Source organism: Peromyscus californicus, unplaced genomic scaffold (genome assembly GCF_007827085.1).
Source record: "Peromyscus californicus insignis strain IS unplaced genomic scaffold, ASM782708v3 Scaffold_11__1_contigs__length_118956290, whole genome shotgun sequence".
NCBI lineage: Eukaryota > Metazoa > Chordata > Mammalia > Rodentia > Cricetidae > Peromyscus > Peromyscus californicus.
In genome coordinates, this window is record NW_026294402.1 from 60105477 (window position 1) to 60112632 (window position 7156).

General features: G+C 44.2%; 1 pseudogene; it reads right to left on the minus strand.

The window, feature by feature from the left end:
• Positions 1-3658, minus strand: LOC128094215 (serine/threonine-protein phosphatase 2A 55 kDa regulatory subunit B alpha isoform-like; annotated as a pseudogene).
• Positions 3659-7156: the final 3498 nt, after the last annotated feature.

The window sequence follows — 7156 nt, forward strand, 5'->3', positions numbered from 1 at the left end:
TCATTTTGATGGCTTTTATTCCCTTTTTATAAAATACACCACCAAGACCATAGTGGGAGAGCGGGAGTAAAGGATCCTGGAGGGAGAGGTCAGGAGGCCAGAGAAGAGAAAGGCTGCAATCCACTGTAAAAATGAGCGGTATTTCATTTTAAAACGGGAGTGTGCCCCACAAATGAAAAAAGTAATGAGGATACATAAAGGTGTTCACTACATTTGATGACATCACGACAGAAAGCATAAAAAGTGGAATACATCAGTGCTGACACAGTCCAGTCCACCAGGCAAAATGGTGCAAGAAGTCACTATATTAAAGTGCCCTGCCCTCCCCTGAATGGCTAGCAGACATGGAGAGCAGTCCTTAATGCCTCCCTCCACGCAGCTTTCTCCATGCAGCTATCCAGTGTTGTAGAACGGCAGTGTCAAATACTGTGGGCGCTCTAGTGAACTGTTCTATCTCCCTAAGCAGGAAGTGACTCCTCTGCTAGGAACACCCACCTAATTTATGTTGAGATAGGTATAGACTATAGTCAGTACAGCAATAGTGTTTTCCTTGGGGTGCCAGGCTGTAGGAGGGGTTTTCTTGTTGAAGTCCAGGTGGTTGACACTTATTTCATCTTTCACTTGCGGCTTGCAGACTTTACATGGCTTCAGAGCTAAACGAGGCTTAGTGTTCTCTTGTGATGCTTATAGCGCTTTCTCTCGCTTTGTGGCTGTCATTCTGAAGAAATTACACCATCCAGTCATGCCAACGCTAACATTCAAATTTGTCAAATACGCAGTTGTTTTTTTTTTTTTACAGTGAGCAATGTTTACTTCTGAGGCAATCGTGCACTTGGTATGTCTCCACAGGCCTGTTTTTCTATTCAAGTCCTGAATTCTGACTGCCTCCCTGGTCATATAGCAACCCCTATCTATGGCTGAATTTTACATCAGACATAGATATGATTTCAGAAAAAAAAATAGCCTATTGCTGAGTCCTTGAGGTTTTCAAACGATTTTTAGAATGCATGTGACAGAGTGCAGATGCCCTTAGGTCACATAACCCATTGTTCTGTACTGCTGGTACACAGATGTGTGATGCTGTTGGGATAGAATTGTGCTGCTCCAGATGGAGCTTTTCCATATTGTCTGCCTTGATATCCACAATATTAAAACTCCTGTCTGTAATTTCCAGATGCCAGAGATTATTTGGAAAATCATCTGCTGGTAAGTTTCATAATCACTATTGATGGAAATTTGAGTTGATGTGATAGGTGTGAGCATTGCAAATATTCTTCATGGACTGGCCTCAGCTGTCTGTCGTGTAGTGACTATATTAGGATCTCTGTACCTTCCATTTTCCTCTTTCAAGTTATAGCCTTCTGGGCTTTTGTCCCTTCACTGATTTTTACAGAAACAGAAACAGAGCAGTATTTTTCTGGGGTAATCACTTGATTTTGTTGATCTTGTATTTACAAGCTTTGCAAGAAGTCAAATTCCGGCTTGTGGCTCTGAAAGGTGCTGTAAACATTGTATCCTCTGCTGTGAGTTTGGGTTTTGTTCTTTTCCATCACCTGAGAAAGTCACCACTGAATATCACTTCCTCCTACTTCTGCCATGTCTTGCTGTAAATGGTGACCCTGCCAGGATCCTTGGGGTCTCTGGGACCAGGGCTCAGCCCCCTCACCTGGGGATGTAGGGTCCAGGGTGGGGATTGGGGCGGCTGGCACTTGATGGGAGAGTGTGGGGCGGGGGGCAGAGAGAAAGAGAAGTGTTGGAGCCCACTAGGTTTCCTAGTGGCTGTACCCAGCAGGATTGCATGGGAGGTTGATTGGACCACAGGCCTGGGTACCAGGTGTTTGTAAGAGTCTAACTAGCAAGGGGGAGGTCTTTTGCTCCACCTCTTGACATTGTTATAAATAGAACTTTGGAATAAAGTTCTGGGCCAGTGGATAAGGATCCAGACCCACCCGAGTCTATCCTGTGTTCTCTCTCCTTATTTCTAAGTCTCTTATCCCTCATTCCTCAAGAGTTCCTGGGGTAAATAAGTGTGGGAGCTGGTCCGCTACAGGGAAGCAGTTTGGGTCATCCCCACTTGGCCGCCTTCTTTCTCCCTGGGTGGTAGCAGCAGTGGCAGAAGCAGGTGACTCCACTTTCAAAAGAAGTCCCTATCACTACTCTTGAGATGCCCATTTAACGTTCTCTCATCAGCTGAAGACATTGGAACTCACACCCCACCATCTGTGACTACCTTCTTCACCTGTCTAAACTGAACAGCCCGTTAGCAAAACTGAATCACTCCACATATAACCCGGGACTGGTAATTCCCTTTCATTCCTGAAAGTCTTTAGGCCTTGGTAGTGCCTCTGACACTTTCCTTCTCGTACCTTGTGAGTCACTGTAGTAGCATCTAAGCATTCCTTCCGTTAGCAAACCTTCCGAGCTTCCCCGTATCTTTCTAGCTATTATGCCAAACGTTTACTCAGGTGAAGATGAAGCCCCACTTGTTCATTTCGGCCAGCAGCTACCATAATGCTTCGTATATTTAGTTGTCCCTACATTTAAAAAGTCTGTCCTGGCGTGGTGACTTAAGCCTATAATCTCTACACTCAGAGGGCTGAGGCAGGAGAATTGTCGTCAACTTGGGGCCAGCCTTATCCACAGAGTAAGACTCTTGTTTCTAAAACAAACTAGCCAGAACCTTGCACATATGCCAGAGTGGTGGTACTCACCTTTAATCCAGGCAGAGGGAAGCCGATCTCTGTGAGTTCAAAGCCAGCCTGGTCTACCTACAGTTCCAGGCCAACCAAGGGTTACATAGTGAGGCCTTGTCTGAAAAGAATAAAACAATCCTTGTAGGCCAGGTTAAATGGTAATTTCTTTACAGAAAGTAGTGAGATTAAGGTTTCAAGCCAGAGTTAGCCATGATTAGATGTGCATTTTACAGTGTTGCCAAGGGCAGGCTCTGAGGAAATAAATGGAAGCAAACATGACTGAAACTTAACTTTAGAACATTTCTTTAATGTGTGTCCCTCTATCTTACTAGTTTTCTTATTTTTTTTTTCAGATCAGGTGTCATCAGTAAAAAAAAAACAAAACACGGGTCATCCAGATGGCTCAGAGGGTAAATGTGCTTGCTGCCAACCCTAGTTAAGTCCCCAGGATCCAGCTCCCACTAGTCCTCTGACCTCCATCCAAACTGCAGTAGCACCAACACTCACACACTCACACACTCTCTCTCTCACCAGCACACAAAAAGTTAAAAATAAAAATAAAAAATAAAAAGCCAGGCAGTGGTGACTCACTCCTTTAATCCCAGCACTTGGGAGGCAGAGAGAGGCGGGCAGATCTTCCACTTCCAGGCCAGCCTGGTCTACATAGTGAGTTCCAGGACAGTCAGAGCTACACAGAAAAACCATGTTTTGAAAACAAAAGCAAAACAAAAAAAGCAAAGAAAAGACTTCCTTGAACCCACATCTCTCCCATCTGTTGGCTTGTTCTCTACAGAAAAGCTAAAAGCCGGGCGGTGGTGGCGCACGCCTTTAATCCCAGCACTCGGGAGGCAGAGCCAGGCGGATCTCTGTGAGTTCGAGGCCAGCCTGGACTACCAAGTGAGTTCCAGGAAAGGCGCAAAGCTACACAGAGAAACCCTGTCTCGAAAAACCAAAAAAAAAAAAAAAAAAAAGAAAAGCTAAAAGTTAAGTCTTGCTGTTTCCAATTTCTTTCTTTGGCTCTAAGAAGCCACTGGAAGCTTTTGTACAGAGAAATGTCATTTAATTTAAAAGCTACTCTAGCTGCAATGGGTTGGATAGGGAGAGCAGCAGTGAAGAACTTAGAAGGTGAGCATTTTTGCAGACTAATACAAAATGCTATCCATATTCTTCATGAGGAAATTGGATGTTAAAAAAGCATCCTTGAGCTGGGTATGGCACATGTCTTTAACTCCAGCACTAGGGAGGCAGAGTCAGGCAGATCTCTGAGTTTGAGGCCAGCCTGGACTACATAGTTCTAGGACAGCCAAGAATACATAGAGAACTCCTGTCTTGGAAAGGGGGGTACATTATAAATCTAGTATTTCAATAAAAATACCAATTAAAATGCAATTTTAACTGGGTGGTGGTAATGCATGCCCTTAATCCCAGCACTTGGGAGGCAGAGGCAAGCAGATATCTGTGAGTTCAAGGCCAGCCTTGTCTACAGAGTGAGTTCCAGGACAGACGCCAGGGCTACACAGAGAAACCCTGTCGCCAAAAACAAACAAACAATTAAAGATAATTCTTTGAAGAGACAGATGCTCATAATGCTTGAGTAGCTTCCCCATGTTCATACAACTAGCAGCAGAATCTAGGATTTAACCAACTAGATAAGGAGGTTTCATAGCTTTTGCACTTAGAAAACACACTAATTTGTTTTTTTTTTTTTTTTTTTTTTTTTTTTTGGTTTTTTCGAGACAGGGTTTCTCTGTGTAGCTTTGCGCCTTTCCTGGAACTCGCTTTGGAGACCAGGCTGGCCTTGAACTCACAGAGATCCGCCTGGCTCTGCCTCCCGAGTGCTGGGACTAAAGGCGTGCGCCACCACCGCCCGGCTGTTTTTGTTTTTTTGAGATAGGGTTTCTCTATGTAGCACTGGCTGTCCTGGAACTCACTCTGTGGACCAGGCTGGCCTTGAACTCACAGAAATCCATCTGCTTCTCTGCCTCTGAAGTGCTGGGATTAAAGGCATGCTATTGCTTTCCCAGTATCCACATGACAGCTAACTATTATGTGTAATTCTATAATAAGGGGATCTGGTACTCTCCTCTGGCCTCCATGGGCACTGCGCACACATGGTGCATATATATATACAAGCAGGCAAAACACTAATACACAGTATCAAAATAAATAAATCTAAACAATTATAAATAACACTAATACACAGTATCAAAATAAATAAATCTAAACATAATTATAAATAGATACCTTTTAAAAGGTACCAATGAGCCGGGCGGTGGTGGCGCACGCCTTTAGTCCCAGCACTCGGGAGGCAGAGGCAGGCGGATCTCTGTGAGTTCGAGGCCAGCCTGGGCTACAGCGCGAGATCCAGGAAAGGCGCAAAGCTACACAGAGAAACCCTGTCTCAAAAAACCAAAAAAAAAAAAAAAAAAAAAAAAAAAAGGTACCAATGCATGAATGAGCAACTAGATAATGGAAAAGAATGAAGTCTAGAAATCAGAAATGAGAATTTAAGTGTAAAAAGATGTTTAAAATTTATGAGGAAAAGGAGTGCTATTCAATGATTGGTAATGACAACTGAGCAGCCATTTGGAAAATACAAAATTACACTTTACATAATTTAAAGATAGCTGAAGGTTTTGAATGGTACAGTTTCACAGAGTTTCTGGAAAGTTTAGGGCTAGAGAGATGGCTTAGTGGCTGCTCTTCCAGAGGACCAAGGTTTGATTTACTACAGCAGCCATATGGTGGTTCATTTTCAGGGGAAACTAACACCCTCCTCTGGCATTTACAGGTACTGCATGTACACGGTACACAGCTATACATGTTAGCAGAACACCCATACACTTAAAAAGTTAAGCTTCTGAGAAGTTTGAGAGGTACCCTGGGAAGTGGGGCCAGATGAATTCTTCTCAGACACCAGAGGTTCTGTCTTCAAAGAAACCCTTCTACCTCACCTTCTAGGCCTCAGCTCTTGGCATAGGTGATTAATAGCATTGATGAAAATATGAAATGGAGCATATCTGTTGTCTTAGTCTGTTCCATTGCTGTGAAGAAACACCAAGACCAAAGCAACTCTTATAAAAGAAAGCATTTAACTTTGGCTTGGTCACAGTTTCAGGTGGTTAGTCCATTATTATTATGGCAGGAAGCAGACAGGCAGGGCACTGGAGCAGTAGCTGAGAGCTTTACATCCTGATCCATAGGTAGCAGGCAGAGAGAAGAGAGAGAGGGAGAGATAGAGACTGGACCTGGCATGAGCTTTTGAAACCTTAAAGCCCAGTAACACACACTTCCTCCAACAAGGCCACACCTCCTAATCATTTCCAAACATTTCAACTGAGGACTAAGCATGCAAATATATGAGCCCATGGAGGCCATTTTCATTCAGACCGCCACATCTATCATGTAGTTAAGTTGCTCAGACTGTAGAAGTACCATAAAAGGTGAAAGTAGGGCTTAGGGGTATTGCTAAGTGGTGGAGTTCTTGGCTAGCATATTTGAGGCCTGCCCAGAACTGGAAAAAATTAAAATGATGCTGCAACAAATGGACATTCCTTGGTGCAAAGAAAGAAATACCTTGATCCAATTAAAGTTACACACATGACAGAAGCTAACTCAGGAGGGCTAGTGAGATGGCTTAGCAGGTAACAGATGGAGAGGTGTTGGGAGAATTCCTGCAGAGCTGCAGCTGGCACCCAGCTTTAATCTGCCTCCTGTCTCCCGGCACCTTCTCTGTGAATCTTGTCTGGGAATTTTCTAAAGGTGCAAAGCCTGTGCAAACTTGGTTGAGGACAACCCAGAAAACTGTGGCATTCCTTAACTGAGAATCTGCATTTGGCAGTGTCCCTTTGGGGAGCTTGGATAAGAGGTTTTGGGATACAGAAATTAACTTGCTAAAAAGTGCAAATTGGAGAACAATAAAAAAGCCCTTTGCGCCGGGCGGTGGTGGCGCACGCCTTTAGTCCCAGCACTCGGGAGGCAGAGCCAGGCGGATCTCTGTGAGTTCAAGGCCAGCCTGGACTACCAAGTGAGTTCCAGGAAAGGCGCAAAGCTACACAGAGAAACCCTGTCTCGAAAAACCAAAAAAAAAAAAAAAAAAAAAAAGCCCTTTGCTAAGCTAGGAGGAGTCAGTCCAGAGAGGCTGATCCCCCTGCAGTGGAAAGGCTAATTTCATCCTTGAGGTGCCTCTGTGTCTTGATTCCACAGATCCTTGTGAACCCACACCCAACATAGAACAGAGAGTGGAGAAAGATGCCCTCTCTGGCCTATACACATGCACATACACTCAGACATACATTTAAAAAGAAACAGTAAGGGCCAGCAAGGATTATTAGGTAAAAATACCTGTGTAAACACTACAACCTGAGCTCAATCCCTGGAACCCATAGTGGAAAGAGAGAACAGACTCCTGAAGGTTGACCTCTGACCTCCAACATGTGCCATGGCATGTGCTGGCCCAAATT